Source organism: Ochotona curzoniae, unplaced genomic scaffold (assembly GCF_017591425.1).
Source record: "Ochotona curzoniae isolate NIBS_2020 unplaced genomic scaffold, NIBS_Ocur_1.0 contig_883, whole genome shotgun sequence".
Taxonomy (NCBI): domain Eukaryota; kingdom Metazoa; phylum Chordata; class Mammalia; order Lagomorpha; family Ochotonidae; genus Ochotona; species Ochotona curzoniae.
The window spans coordinates 12,330,234-12,347,271 of record NW_024466599.1 but is presented as its reverse complement, the minus strand read 5'-3'; the positions used below and the strand labels follow the sequence as shown (position 1 = coordinate 12,347,271).

General features: G+C 40.9%; 1 pseudogene; it reads right to left on the bottom strand.

The window, feature by feature from the left end:
• Positions 1–67: 67 nt before the first annotated feature.
• The window catches only part of LOC121165408, a 140,958-nt pseudogene continuing 123,987 nt past the window's right edge, over positions 68–17,038 (bottom strand).

Genomic DNA, 17,038 nt, shown 5'->3' with positions numbered 1-17,038 from the left:
GACAAGAATGTGAAGGAGGGATCTAGCACTTGAACCTACACACTGCTATGGCAGGTGGACATTTTGATCACAAAGCTAGATGTTCATATCTTCCATTTCTGCGAATGTCAGAGTAATGCTTTTTCTTATCATTGTTGTCTAGTTGAAGATTGTCCTCAGTCTACAGCAATTGGTCAAAAGAACATTTATCAATTGTTCTTTTGTAACATCTATTTCTGAAGAATATTTTCTTTTTCGAACTACAGAGGTAAATCAAATTCCTAAAATAAATTGGATACTGAGGAGGATATAAAACTGCAACTGTATTTTTCATTTCACATTTTTCTCTCAAAAAATCTGGCCCAGCGCAGTATACTGCCTAATAGCTGAAGTCCTTTGTTTTGCATGCACTGGGATTCCACATGGGTGCTGAATCATGTCCCAGCTGTTCCACTTCCCCTTTCTGCTCCCTCCTTGTGGCCAGGGATAGCAGTAGAGGACACCTCAAATCCTTGGGACCCCCACATCTGTGTGGGAGACCCAGAAGACGCGCCTCGTGCCTGGGTTCAGATTGGCTCAGCTCTGGCCATTGCAGCCACTTGGGGAGTGAACCAGAGGATAGAAGGTCTTTCTTTCTGTCTCTCCTTCTCTCTGTATATCTGACTTTCCAAAAAAAAAAAAAAAAGCCTTAAAAAATTAACTTCTAATTAATTATTCCTAACTATTTTAATTATAATTAGTAACTGTACTAATTTACTAGTGTAGCGAATTTAAAACATCTTTAGGTGTTAAGGTGTGTTTTTATTCATAAAAAGGATTTATTTGCTGAAAGTGTTTGCAAAACACTGCATAGCAAATAACTGTGAAAACCTTTATTTTTACCTCCTCCCCCCCTTTTTTTAAACCTCTTCTCAGTTGAGCCCCTGTTTGCTTGTTCCTTCTCTGGTCTTCACAGCGTGATTTTGGCTCCATGGATTCTAGGACTCAGTTAGTTCCCTTCTTGCTACTTTAAACTAGAGATTTTCAGCCTGGCCAATCCGGCAACTGCCATTTTCTAAGCCCAAGAATCCTTTCTTCAGCCCAGCCCAGTCCTGAAGAAGCAGTTTCTTTTGAGGTCGACCTCACAGATGAATCCTCAGTTATGCCCAATGTGGTTCCCCATGGATAGCTCTGTGAGGGGGCCTGGATCCCGGATGGATGCCTCAAGCTTACACACATGCTGAGAAGCAGACTTCTTGGCAATGGCACCCACTGCCTAACCATTTGGGGGACATTTAAAATACACATTTCAATCATCAAATCAGGAAATACCAGAGAAAGCAGAGTTCCTGATTTTCTGACATGTACTCTGTGACATAGTTCCTTGTTCTCTGTCTCTCCCTCTCTTCTTTTGGCTTGAATTAAAGAGAATACGCAAAGCAAGGAGTCCATTCGAGAGCACTTGTGAGGTGAGACTGGGGACATTTGCTTTTGTAGGGGGCGTATTTGCCACCAGGCAGAGATTTAGTGACACTTCTGGTGAATCTTACATTGCACCTCTGAGCTCTGATGCCTCTGGAAAGTTCTGGAGGATTCTATGTACATGGGTGAGTCATTGACGCTTAGAACAGAGCCAGCAGGGTGGTTTCTGTAAAGGAAACCAATGTTGTTTATGAGAGCCTAACCAACACTGGAAGTCAAAATCTTTGCTTTTTGTAAAAGAAAAAAATCATTAATGAGAGTAGACAGCTTATGGTCAGGCATAGCAAAGCACAAACCCTCGTAACTCAGGAGAATGTTTGAGCTCTCCATGCCGGACAGGAAGGCTTGTCTGAACTGTGTGTGTTGGGGACGTCCTCCTGTCCTCTCCTTTGAGCACTTCTTCCCTGTCCTGAGTACTGGCCAGAGCGCTATCTATTTCTGTTATAAGGAGCAGTGATTCAGTGATGTCACACTAAGTTGTGTGGGAGTGCCTATAGGGGTTAGCATGAAGATTTATTTTGAAGAGCTGGGAAAGCAATAAGGCCCTTGGGGGAGCTTATAGATCTTAGATATTCTGTGATTCAATTTCTTCTTTTGATAGACTAATAATAGTGCCCATTCACTGCCTTTTTAAAAATAAGTAAGACAGTCCATGGACAGTATTTAGTTCAGTAGATGACACATAGAAAGTTGTCCAGAAATATAATTTTTATTAGTATATCTTTTTGTTTCGTACAATTTTGCATAACCGTAGAGCTTCAGTCTTATATTTTCCTCAGTGGCTCTTGATTTCATAGGCATAAAATGCTTCCATTTTACATCTTAATTTTTTTAGCTTGATTTTGTTGCTTCCAAAGAGTATTTTTCATAGAAAAATTTCATTGTCTTAGCTTATGTTTTGGTGTTGGGTCATAATCATATATGACTAGTCATATTATTAGCAGACTTTTCTTGGATCTGTGTCTTTTTGTGGTTCAGGCATCAGGAGCTGTTGGCAGGAACAAAGGGTTATTAGAAGAGGTTGTAGACTTAAGTGAGTTGGGTGGGTGAATTTTGGCGTTACATTGTTTGTAGCCTAACCTCGTTTTGACACTTGCCTAGTTGAAATCCAGAAGCTCAAATGTGACACGCAGAGGAGACACTAGAGTGAGAAATATGTGCTCCACAAGGGACAAGGTAGTGATGTGAAAACGAAGGAAACAATGTGGCCAGAACGCCTTACCGTAGGAAACTTCTGAGAGTTAGAGTGAGGAGATGTGCCATAGAGGTCAGTGTGGTCCTGTGGACTGGCAGATCTGGACAGAGACTCCGGGTATTCTACAGGCAAATGGCAGCAAATACGCAAGACAATTGCCGGTGCTTTCATCTTTCCTTGTAATACACCTAGGAGATTGGTGGTATGCATATGAAATAATGTCTACAAATTTGACATGGTTTACCATAGGTCATACGGTGCTAGTAAGAAAGAAACAAATCAAATTGAAGTAATAAAGTCCCATGTAAGCAAAGGGAAGAAGTGCAGAAATAGTTGAGGTTCATTCTTCCCAGAGAGGCCCTTTGATCTGTTGGAGCACTGCCGAGCAGTGTTGGGCAGACACTGGAGAAGTGAGTTAGCAAGAGCTTCTGAGGCGATTGGGGTGGGGACTAGAGCCTTAGCCACAGGCCTGACACAGGACCATGTGTGTCAGGAGAGTCCAGCTGACTCTTCACGAGGTGATTGCCAGGTAGAAGCGTTCTGGGGATGGACTTTTTGCATGCTTCTCTACGACTCCTGAGTCTTGCTCTGCATCCCTCCTCTGTCTCACTCCAGTCACTGACTCACTCAGTACCAGAGGACACATCCCCAAATCCAGGCTTCTGTATGTTCCTCTTTGGCTTCAGGTCTTCCAAGGGCTCCCTGTAACTCAGAGAACAGAGTTTAGACTCATTGATGTGGTAACAGGTGGACTTCCAGTCTCAGTTAATCCATGTTTTTGTCCTCTGTTTGATGTTCCCTAAGTTCCAGTGACATCACATCTCTCGATTTTCCCCACACAGATATCCATTTTCTAAATAGGGAGGTGTAGGCTCAGACCCTGGCTATGCCTGCATTGGCGTTTGGTAAGCTGTTGGTTTCCACTTTGTAATGGGTTCCACTTACACTTATTTTTCTACTTCATGATGGTGCAAAGGTAATGCACATTCAGTAAGAACAGACCCTGAATTTAGAGATTTTCCTGGGCCAGTCCTAAGATCCTCTCCTGTGATGCTGAGCCGTGGCACATCCCACTCAGCCTGATGGTCAGGGGGAATATCCAGTGTGCTATAGTGTGCTGTGCTGCTAGGTTTGTGATGGTAGGTAAGAGGGGAGTTTGTGATATATTTTTGATTCATGATATTTGTACTATGTGATAAGGTACATAAGGACATACTATCTCATAAATTGAGTAACATGTAATCTTTTAATCTCCAACAACTCTGTGAAACATACTCTCTACTTTTTTTCCTTATTTTGCAACTGAGGGTCATAGTAGTTATAATGCTTGTTTGGGATCCCTGAACTAAAAGGAATAGAGGCAGGATGTAAAGCCAATCAGCCTCACTCCAGATCTGTGCCCTATTCATCCATCCTATGTGGTCTCTGTCTCTCTGGTTTTCTGATGAGTGGGTTCTTCCTTCTTCATGGCTTAGATCTGATGACACTTCCACTTTGTCTTCCTTGATTGCTATCCTCATCACAAGTCATTGTCAAATGAGCCACTCTCCAGGGTTTTACTTAATTCAATAATGGCTGTTAGCATTCCTTATTGGAGTTTGTGTTACAGAGTTCCTAGATTCTGAGCTAAATGTTTGCACTCTTCCAACATTTGTGCTTCAATATCCAAACTCCTATTGTGACTGCATTTGGTGCCACAGACTTTATGGAGGTCACCAAGGTTAAACGAGGTCATAAAAGTAGGACTCTGATACAATAGCATAAGTGTCTTTTTGAGAAGATGTTGGAGAACTTCTTCCCTTTGCCATGTGAGTGTAGGTGTTTCTTCACAAAACAAGGAGAGAAATAATTCCAGCAAACGATGCAGACCGTGATCTGTGCCTTGCAGCTTCCAGCAGTGTGAGAACATGCATTTCGGTTGTTGAAACCACTCAGCCTATGGTATTTTGTTATGGTAACCCAGAAAGACTCATAGAACCTCTTTGTTTTCTGAATGGGCCTTCTCTTCAGAATATGAGCAAGTAACTGCTAGAGATTTTTGCTGTCAATGATCCAGGATGTGTCTCAGGATCCAGCATGGGGCTGCCTATTGGCTCACAGAAGGGCTTAGAAGAGTTTGCAAAATCTTTATTGTTCCTTTACTGCCCAGGTCCCACGATCTTACAACTACAAGTTGACCCAGGACACTCTTTTTCTGCTCATGTTCACCTGTCATCTGCCCCACTCTCCAGGAGGTTATGGAGGTGGAGTTGTGTCATGTGCACACAGCTTCCAAAGACTGTTGATTTACTGGCCTCTTGCAGAGGGCTTGGCGGCCGGCTGTCTCCACTGGCCCTTGTAAAGTGGCTCCCTCCTCTTTGCCCTTCGCCAGCGGCCACCCCACTGACTGCCAGGGCAGGATTTATGACAAGGATTCATCAGATTAGGAAGGAAAGGATGTGGTTATTTTTTTTTTTCCACTGTGTGCAGAATGTAGTTGGACAGCATTACAGGCCCCTCTGACTGCTGAGCAAACCTACGTTGTCATGCTTGGCATTTTCCGACTTGAGGAGTCCCTGGGAGCATTCTGCATTGATGAAAAATAATTTTGTAATAATGTTTTGAAGCTGAATATACACTTTTCACTCAGACTCAGGACTACCTCCTGCCAAGCTTTGGAATTTCCACGTGGTGCAGTTCCACCACAATTTGCTCTTTATCCAGACCAAAAGGCAACTGTGGGCTGTAACCTAACCACTACTTCCTTTTCTAAGATTGAAATAGTTTCAATCGTGAACACCACTCGGCCTGTCTCCTTGTCAAGTGTTCCTGAGAGGAACATACAGCTCCCCTCCCTCTATCTCCTTTGACCAATAGAATGTAATGCTTTGTAAGAAGATTTTCAAATGTTGACTTTTATGTATATTAACATATTTTTTTTTTTACCATCTCAGGCAAGAACCAAAGTGATAAAAGATCTGCCTCATTTTTCACACAGAAGTTCTCCCAGTCACTGAGGACTGCGATGAGCTTCTTTCTTCCAGCATTTACCAGAGAGCTGCTTTCAGGTATGTTGGATGGAGAGGTAAGCCCTGGGCCACAGCCCATGGTTTTGCAGCTGGGAACGCACGACTGCAGGGAGCTTTAGTCTCAGACGCCATAACCCACACCATCCTTTGGGGTTTTCCAGCACAAACCCTGCAGAGCTCCTGTCCTAGAAGAGCCTGTGGTTTTACCCTGAGGTTTTCTGAGTTTCCTTGCCTAGCTGTTTTTATGCTAATCTCCCTTAGATAAAGTTCTGAGTGTAAATCACCATCTTGTTCTAACTCTTCATCTGTGTGGCTCTAAAAACTTATGTTCTGGCCCCATAAGAGTGATTTAGTATTATCTTCTATTTGTGATCTGAAAGAATGCTACCACAATTCATAGCAAGAATTATTTGTTAAGGCCTAGCTTTGACAGCTGATTTGTTTTCTAGACATCAACAAGGCTTGGAGATCTTGGGGGTGAATCAAGGGAGAGAGGCATTCCTCTTTCAGATACATCTCATACAGGTAAACAGTGAGCAATTGTCTCTCTGCCACATTTAGCATAATATGCCATTCAGACGATAATTATCTGCCTATATGCTCATGTTCCTCATTAGAGTCTGTTTCTTTGTAAAATTTTAAAATTTATTTGTTTTATTTGAAAGCAGAAAGAGAAAAAGAGATCATCCAACTGCTAGTTTACTCCTTGAATACCCACCATTACTGGGTTTTGATAAGACCGAAGCCAGCAGTCTGGAACTCAATCTAGATCCTCATGATGATTGGCAAGTGTCACAGCACAAAAGACCCAACTCTTCACCTGTTGCTGCAGGTTGTGCTTTATCGGAAAAGTGGAAATGGAAGTAGAGCAGAAGCTTGAATCTTTAATATAGGAGGGGGCACTTGTCTTTATTCTAAGATTTGTATTAGGGGCTACTTTTAAATTTTATACCTCCCAAGAGTTCGTAGACTCAAGGGAGTACTTGGTAAAACTATGAGACTTCCACATTGTTCATGGTTATTTTGTGTGCTTGGGATGGAGGCGTTGCAATGGAAAAAGACAGCAACTACATTAAGAAGACTGACATGCACTGCTCATAATAGCCAGTGAGTTTTAAGAAGTTGACACTGGAAGTTGGGGGCACTGCTCCAGGTTGGTGCTCACCATCTAATGGGCTTTCTGTGCCTCAGTAAAAGTCTGGTTTTCCCAGCAGTATGAGGGCCTTTTTGGATCTGAGCAGTGGCACACAGAGAAGAGAGACTTGGAGTTGTTTCTGGGAAGACCACTTTTGTAGGAGTCATTTGAGGCACTAAGAGGAAAAGGTTTTTCAGAACTAAGCTTTCACTGGAAACTTGATATTCCTGGGCAACACAGCCATCCATTTGTAAGGATATTGAGGTCTATGGGAGGTGAAATAAGCATGATTGGACTCTTGAAGATCACAAAGTCTTCTTCACCAGAACACAATGCTAACACTCATGTGAAAAAATGTGTAGTTAACATTGCAGACATCAGTTATATAATGACGTAGGAAAGAATAAAGGAAGGCGTGGTTTTCCAGGGAGGGAAAGAAGGAAGGGAAAATGGGCTCTTGATGGAAGGAAGGTGTCACTGCTGTCTGTATGCCATCCTTGTAATGGCTGAGCTGGTCACTGGGTCCCAGAGGTGCTTTCCTGGTTACTGACTGTTCATGGTGTGCTCTACTAGCCCTCCTGCTCCTATTTCTGTTTCCCTCTTTGTGCTCCAGAGAATATCATAGCCTCTTTGACCCCATTTCTCTTGATCCCTACTCCTGTTCTTCCCCCACAGCAAAGCATGTGGCCTCACCTTCCATTGGATTACCGTTGTGCATGCTTTTTATGTCACTCTCGTTGACATTCCTAGTCACTAGCCTGAAAAAAGATCACTAGATTCAACTATACGACAACACAATGAAGCAACTTCAGTTTTTTTGGTACACGTGGCTTCACACCACTCATCTCCTCCCTTCGTGTTTTAGTCTGGAATGCCTCTAATTCATTTTTGTGGTGTTTTGTAAATTGAGCTTGAGGTTGCACTCAAAAAATATTTGGAAACTACCTTAATTTTATAATTAATGATGAAGTGACTCATCCAACCTTCTTTCTTTCCCTGCAAATAATCTGGCAGTGAAACAAATCTCTGCTATTAAGTGGTATTTATTTAATTATGATTTGCTTTAGAGCTGTTTAAGAGCAGGTCATTAGGTTAAAACCATTGCACTCTTCCTCAGAGTGGAGGATGTCTTGTCCTGACTTACGTTTGGGTGTGCTTTCCCTGCCGCTGAGCTAACACAGCCGTGTTTACATTACACACATTCTCAAGCTGCTGCTAGCGTTTTTTTTTTTTTTTCTCTTTTTTCCTTCCAGAAGGAAAATGATGCAGCGCAGACAAATGACTCTATTTGATGTGATGAGTCAAGTCAAGCTGGATGACAGCTGATACTGTCTGCTGGAATTCACTTCCTTCCTTCCCAACCTTCCCAGTCTTCTTCATCACCAAGTCAATACTGAGCAAGAAGGAAATAACTTCCAAAAACCTGGAGCTTTTGTAGCTTCTGCCAAGAGTCTCAGGTTGGTTACTTCTCAGGGCTGATGAGTCAGTGGACTTCCAGGGCACTAGGAGCCCCGATGGAACCCCTGGCTGTTTTCAATTGAGTAGGAGACTGAAGCCTTTGGAGACGCCTTCTGAAATGTTAAAATGAAGTGGTGCTTACAAACAATGACCATGGATGTGCAAGACTAAGGGCAGGCTCATCACAAAACTCCCTTCAGAGACTTTCTTTAAGTCGTTTTTTCGTCAAGTCCCTCATGTGCTTTCCATTCAGATCCCACTTGGCTTTGTGTTTTCCAGGCCAATGTGAGAAATGTCACCTTATTACCAAGGAGGAGCTGAGCAAGATAGATAGTCTTTGCCCCAGCAGGACACCTGGATGGCAGCCTTATCTCCAGCCCAAGTGGGACTGCATGTGCCTGCCTGTTTATTTTTTCTCCTCCTGTTTGGAGACTTTCCCTGATTAATTACTTTCTTGTAATCCAGGCTGCTAACTAATGTCTCATCTGATTAACCTGTAGTTTGGCCCTCGGTCCCATGGGGTGGATGGGCCTTGCCGTCCAGGGAATGAAGGAGGTCAATGGTCAGGGGCCTTTGGGATGCCCATTTTGGGCTCGTTTATTTGCTTTAAGTCTTGTTTGCTGTTCTGCTGCAGTGACTGGAGACAGCTCCCCCCAAGTCCCATCCAATCTAATTGGCCTGCCTAAGCAGCAGTGAACACAAGATTTAAGAAATGTTTTCTTTGAAAACTTCTGGTCCGACAGACACTTTGAGATCATATTTCACCCTCTTTCTATTGCATACCATTCCCTAGGACTCTTTGGAGAGACCTTGTAAGTGAGTCTTACAGGAGAACTACTGCGCTGTGGTTTGGGGGGTAGGAACAGGGGTTGATGCTCTGGAGGTGGGCAGGAGAGCTGTGCTGAGGCAGCCCAGCATCTTCAGAATCTAAAGACCATGCCAACGTTAACACATCCAAGGAGGTATTCAGTATCAAAGTCTCTACTATTTGGCTCCACAAACACGATACTGGTTGCAAAAACAAAGCTAAGGAGCTCATGCTGATTACTTCAATAAAAAATGTTTAATTATGAACGTTTGGGAAATGAAGTTACCAACAGGACCAGGAGTGCTCTGGCGTCCTGGCGTTCCTGCCTCAAGTGTCCTGCTGTTCAGCCAGATTGTCCACTCAGCTGAAAAGTTTGACATTGAGCAGGGCACACCCTCAGCACGGCAGGGGACCACTCACTTGCCAGCCACAATCACTCCTACTGCAGTGGCAATTCTTGGGAACTGATTAGTGATGAAACCATGAAGTGTTATCAGTACCACTCAGGTCATCCAAGGGGTGCACGACATGGTAATCAGAGCTCCCCCAAGCCCAGTGCCTAGGAAGTCAATATGGCTAGGTAACTGACTGATCTTCCCCTCTTCCTCCCTCAGAAGCCTGGGCTCCAGGGCCAAACAAAGTGGACCTGAGCTCCGAGCAGGGAGTCAGTGGGTCGGCTGAGAACATCAGGGAGTCTTCTCGATAACAGTTGAGGAACTATGATCTTGTTACTGCTGCTGCATACTTGTATGATTATAGCCAGTTGTTTTACATCAGATGGAATAAGTAGAACTACCTGAATGTAAGTTTAACAAAAATTAGTTGAAGCTGTGTGTGAGTAAAGAGACAAAAAAAAAAAAAATATCTAGAGGGAGAGCTTTTTAGTAGAGTGTGCCTATTTTTCTGATGTGTTAATGATTTTTCTCCTCAAGAAGAAAAAAACCTGTATTTTAACTAGTTTTCCTAGAAGTCTTTCAGCCTTACTCTTACAAATAAGTAGATATCAATACAAAGAATACAAATACAAATATTGTTCTTGATCAGCAGTAATGATTTCATACCATACTACAGTTAAGTCTTCAGACCTACTGGAAGACCCCTGTGCTCTGAAACACAATGAAATGGCTTTATTTATTATTTGCAAAGTGAGGACAGTTCAGCTGTGTCAGAATGGTATGATAATGACAGTGTCAATAGACACGATGAATGTGAATCTTAGAAATATGTGAACTATTAGATATACATATTCTCTTATGTTTCAGTTGCTTTTAATTTTTATTTTTCAAGATACAGTTCCATAGGCTTCAAGATTTCAGTTATTTTTACAAGTAGGCTTCTGCTGCCCACAAGGTGCTATCTCATTTTCCGCTGTAAAATGGAAGTGAAGCTAGAGGGCACCGATCAGGCAGGGTCAGGTACGCATATTTTTCAGGGGCTACCTGCTCCTGGAGATGTTGTATAAAACAGAGACGGGATCATGGAATCTGGGCTGGATGTTCTTGGTCACATTTCAGATCTGTCTTTTAAATTTGTGTGCCCACAGACAATGTTAACATTTGCCAGCTTGGTCTTTCTGTTCTGTAAAATAGGAGTAGGGGTATTTACGTTTATATTGAAAGCTTTATGAAGCCTAACATGCTTAGGTTAGACACCCAGTGGATACTGTGTACATTTGATATGTTACATATTTTCTTTATCAGAGGAATTTTTCTCTGGTAGATAAATAAATGGCTGTGCCCTGGATGGTTGGGATTATTGGCATTCTGAATACTATCAAATAACTTTTGTTTATGGCCATTTGCATGTGTGTGCATGTTTGTGCATTATATTCTTGTTAGGACCTGTGTCTGAAGACAATCCAGTGATCTTGTAATGACTGAACATTTTTCTTACTTGTGTTTAAAATAGCTGTATATTCATACACACATACACACATCCATGCACACACAGAGCACATGCACTGTTTGTCTCTGTGTCAGTAGAAGCTGGAGCTGGGATGGGCCACTGACTGTGGCATCAACCAGGTCAAAATAGGTTCGTGTGACACCCTGACCTAATGTCCAACAGGTTTCAGCAAGATCAGCACCACCAACAACATAGCTATATAGGACACCTGGTGTCTTCCAAATCCTGGGGCCTGCTCCAACCGGAATTGGGAGAAATTTTGCAGAGACAATGGTGTAGCCTCAGCACGGTATCATAGGAGGTGGAGAGTGGTGAGCCAGGAGTTGGGGCTATGGCATTCTTTGTGGAAATCTAACACAAGAACCCAGACCTGGAACTTGCTGGAGGGAATGGCAATAATTGGATGCAAGCAAACAGTTATGTACCAACTGCAATAAGTAAAATCAAACTGTAGACCTGTGGGTGACATAGCTTAGAAACCCGCCCCAAGGAGAAGACTCTGTTAACTAGAAGTACAATGACCAAGAGCAAAAGAAGAGATAAAGGTACAATGAATATTACTGAAGACTCCCCTGCAAAGGAACAAAACCCTATGCCAACCTCAGAGTTAACTGAGGAAAACATTGAGAAAATGGAGGACTCAGAATTCAGAAAACTATTTTTAAAGCTTTTGATCAAAAAGGAGAAGCTTATGCAAGAGTTCAAAGAATTTAAGGAATACTTTACACAAGCAAGAGCAGCAATAAAGCAAATCAAGGCTGACATATCAGAAATTAAGAACCCCGTAGAGAAAATTAAAAGTACAGTGGAGAGTCTCCAAAATAGAATAAAGCAAGCAGAAGAAAGAATCTCAAAATTGGAAGACATTTCTTGTCATCAGGGGGAAACAAACGAAAAGCTGGAAGCAGAGCTGGATCAGGCCAAAAAAAAGTATTCAAGAATTGAAAGGCACTATTAAGAGGCCAAATGGAAGAGTTATGGGAGTCCCAGATGGTGCAGAAAGAGAAACTGGTTTTACAAATGTATTTAATGAAATAATAAAGGAAAATTTTCCAAATCTAGAGGAAGAATTGGGAAACAATATCCAGGAGAGTCACAGAACTCTCAACAGTCTTGATCAAAAGCAATCTTCACCATGACACATGATCATCAAGCTCTCTTCAATTGAACACAAGAAAAAGATCTTTAAATGTGCACGTGAAAAAAATCAATTGACATATAAAGGAATGCCAATTAAATTCACAGGAGATCTCTCACAGGAAACTCTACAGGCAAGAAGAGAATGGAGTGACATATTCCAGATTCTAAAAGAAAAAAAATTGTTAGTCTAGGATAACATATCTAGCAAAGCTTTCTTTTGTCTTTGAAAATGAAATAAAATTCTTCCAGAGTAAAGAAAAGCTAAAAGAATTTGCCTCTTGCAAACCTGCCCTACAAATGATACTTCAAGATGTTCTCTTGACAGAGAAGAGAAATAGCACCAAACAAAACCAAAGGCAAATGGGAAGAACACCCCAGTAAAATGACAACAGAAGACTAAATCAATGAACATCCCATTCCTAAAATGACAGGACCAAAGTACCATCCATATATATTAACCCTGAGTATAAATGGCTTAAGCTCAATCAAACGGCATAGATTAGTAGACTGGATTAAAAGACAAAACTCATCCATTTGTTGTCTAGAAGAGACATATTTCACCAACAAAAATCAGAGGAAACTATATCGCGTGGGTTTTGATGTTTTCTGTTTGTTTCATCTCTTCAAAAACACTTTCTTCTGATTAAATTCTTCAATGACTCATTGATCATACAGTAGCATCATTTTCTGCAAGAAGGTTCTTGATTTTCATTTCTTCAGCTACATGTTATGCATTTAGTAGCATGTTATTTAACTTCATAGTGTTGTTAATTTCTTTTTTCTTTCTGTTGTTGATTTCGTTTTGTGGCTTTTCATTTAAGGGGATGTATAGTAGCTGTGTAATGGAGATTATCATATCCAGCAGCATGTTATTACCTTCATGGCATTGTAAATTTCTATTTTTCTTCCTAGTGTTGATTTTGTATTGTGACTTTTCATTTAAGGGGATGTACAGTAGCTGTGAAATGGAGACTAACATATCCAGAGGTGAGGATACAATGTAGTATGCATTTCTACTTCCAGACAAAGAGGCACTTACAATGAAATTGTTTACTATATCTTGACAATAGGATGCTGGACTCACTGCCATTGCCATTGCTGCAATGATGGACATATGACTGTGTATGAAGAACTATAACTTAGTAATGATATAGAGGAACTAGGTGTGTGTGTGGGGGGGGGTCGGAAATTGGGGCTAGGATAAGGGAAATACCAGGAGCCTATGGAACTGTATCATAAAATGATAATAATAAAAAAAATAAATGTAAAAAAAAGAAAAAGAAAATGGAGCTCCATTTGAGGCAAGTTTCGAAGAAAACGGTATCTCTTTACAGTTTAGATAAGCTCAGTTGTTGGGCTATGTTTTCCTTCTTTTTACTTAATAACTCAAGTCTCCAATTGGTGAGCCCTGGTGGTGTCTTTAGTTCTTTGTCTTGTGCAGCTCCTCCATCCGTAACATCACCCCATGGTCTACTTTGATTCTTCTAAGGATGAAAAGGGGATGGAGTATGGAAGAGTTGAGGAATGAGAAGCGTAATACTTGATGGCTCATATTATGATCAAATGTTGTTGTCCTCTGGCCTTGATACAGGTTTTCAGTTTAGGTGTCTGAGTATATCCTTGACCTGTACTGAGAAATGATTGCTAATCCCTTAACATCCTTGATGTCTCTTCAAATTGGTCTGTTAGCACTCTAGCGACAGGATCCACCCATTCTTGGGAATGTTTTCCCCTCTGACTTTTAAAAGGACATTTTGGACAGATCTTTTCAGCCCAAGGAGCATTTTGACATGTTTCTTTGGTGTTCTTAAGGAAAGCGACACCCACACTCTGAATGGAGGCTACTTGCAGCACATCCATCTCCTCTCCATGCTTTGATGAGAGCCATGCATCACTGCCCTTCTCTTGTGGGTTTCTGCAAGCTCAGATCAAGCCCTGGACTTTGTACTGCTCCACCTTGGGTCAAACACATCCTATTATATCTGGAAATTATGATTCAGAAAGTTCAGGGAAGCCTCAACATTCTCGTTCTGGTATCCATTCATCCAGCATGAATCTATTCATTCAACAAGATAATAACATATCCTGTTGTTTATGTATTAGTATGAGTGTAACAATCTATAAACCATACCCAATTTTCCTTATTAGGTCAAACTTCTATCCCTGCCATCCTTCCCAGGCTTTAGTAATCAAGTTTTGTTCGTATTGAGCTTTTCAAAACCATTTTTAGCTTCCTCAAGTGATGAGCAACATTCGATGTATTTCTTCCGGCATATGACTTGTTTGACTTAACACATTATGTCCTCTAGTTTCTTACATTTTGCTGCAAATGACAGGATTTTTATGCCTTAAGAGTGTTCTGATGTGTTTGTATACCACATTCTCTTTATCCATTCATCTGATGATGAACATTATTATTTTGAATGTAAATCAGAAGGCCTGAATATGTTTTAGAAAAATCGTGATTTGTCTTCTTTCATACCAATTTGTTGAGTCCTTAGAGGATATTGACTGGTGTTTTTGGTCACTGAAGTAATTTGTTAGTCAACAGCAACTTCCAACATCAAACATTTTCAAACTACAGATCTTTCTCACTATCAGAGAAACTCCCTTGCTGTGACTATCTTGTTGTCTTGGTTTGTAGTGGGTGGCCTTCAGTAGCTCAGGATAAGCTGCTCAGCTGCACAGCTGAGGAGTATTTCACCTTGGTTTTGGTCTGAATTGCCAGTCCTCCCCCAAGAAGAATTAGTTTTTGTTGTTTCCAAAGGAATTAATGACCTGTATAACAACCAATAAGCCATACAACCAATGATCTCTATATGTGAAAATAGTGTCCACTAATCAGTTTGGGAAGTAAACGTGAACAAAATGGGATTTGTATATCATGGTGTGCAGTGTTTGTTGTGGCATGGGAAATCCCTCAAGTCATTTTGCCCTTCTCAATCTCCTCAGTGGTAAAACATAAGGATGTAAACAGATTTGCTTTATGTTTTAACAGGCTGAACAAAATAATAAAACAAGCAAACATATCAGCAACACCTATATAAAAAGGTAAAGCAAAACCAGAAGTTCAATGTGTGTTTGTAGTCTCCAACTTTTAAATTTTACTTAAAGTTTCACATTATAACCAAAAGATGCTTTATAGCCCCCCACACTTTTATGTACCACAGATGTGTAATTCCCCAGGATAAATGGATACAAGAATGAGAATGTTGGGTCTTCCCTGAACTTTCTGAATCACAAGTTCCAGATGTAATAGGAAGTGTTTATTTATTTATTTATTTATTTTTCCTTGTGAACAATATTCTAGAAAAACACACTGTGTGACCATGCATATTTGTATGTTTAGGGATGCTGTGATAAGAGAGAGAAGATGAGAATAGAGGCTAATTAGATTCAAAAATCAGTGCACAGAATTTATTATGTGGCCCCCAACGTGGCTAGATCTACTGCTTAGTCTTTCAACAAGTATTTATTGTCCCCCATGTTCCAGGAACTCTGCTAGTTTCTGGGACTGCCTAGATAATTACATTCTTGTCCCTCAACTGCTTACTTTCGGGTGGGAGCCTTTTTTCTGCTGTGCATAAAGCAGAGACCTTGAAAAATCACTCACTATAATACACACTTAGTCTTTATTTGGTAACCAAACAATGAGATAATTCCTGTTTAAACTTTTTTTTTTTTTTAGAACTTTCATTTGGAAGTACTCTTTCCATAGAACATTCCTGTATGGGAAGATCTTAGTTTATGAGGAGTGGAAATTTTTGTTATGCAGATTTTCTTTGTAAATTTGGAGTCACTGATGAAGTGGTAAGGGTGGGTGATTAAGTGGGTGGCAAGAAGATATACACAAAATCATTGCAAGTTGCCAAAATCAACATGAACAAGATGTTCACTATCATAGCTTTCAGAATTTGGATCCATAAAAGTATTGTGGTTATGTCTAGGACCAAGAGGCACTGATTTTTATTTTACTATAATTTTGCAGATTGCACCATTGGCAACAGAACTTATCATACCATTCTTTTGGCAAGATAAAACAAAATCTGGTTATACTTCATGCTGACTTGGATTGTCTAAGGATCTGGCATCGATTAACTCAGTTGATGAGTGTATAGAGCCAACATGACTCAGTTGCATGCTGACTTCTAATGACATTGCCATCGCCTTCATATGAGAGCAAAGGGAACCCTTTCCATTAATGACTGCCCCTTCCTGCAGCCCAACATAGCCAAGCTGTGTGATAACCAGAGGGAAGGATGAGAGGACTTGGCTTCTCCAAATACCCTTCCCAGAGAAAGAACTCAATGTATTTTACACAGTGGCTTTGTCTGTTTGATTCCTTAGCATTTTATGACATGAATGTGGGAAACACAACAGGATGAAGCCTACTAAGATTTAATAATTACAATATTTTATAGTATTTTTATCAAGAAATGTGAGAATTCATGAAAAATTTAATGGAAAATTAAGGAAAAACCACTGGAACTATTGTGTCCAATATCACATTGAACTGCCTTCTCTTAGTCATGCTTCCATGAAGAGAACCTAATAGGTTGTCTAGACTGGTATTCCCTGGCATATCAGCTAAGGTGTTTAATGCTTTTACCTTGTGGTAGCCAGAGACTGCTGTGCTGAGAAGGTTGAGGATGCAGTAGCCTGGGTCTTCACTGTGTGCAGAGGCTGAGCTGGGCATACAGTTTTTGATGCATAAGTCTAAAAGCAGCATCCATCAGTTCTTCTAGGACCCCTTGCAGGGAACCAGAAGGGAAAAAAAGACCTCCCACATGAAGACAGATATAGATCCATTTCTGGAGTAGAATTTTTAAATATATAGCAATATTATTGACTCTAAAAAAAAAAAAAGAAACCAAAAGATGAGCTTATTTTGGTATACAAAATGTGGAAACCATGCATAGTTTTTCCACAGTATGCATTTCCCATGAACT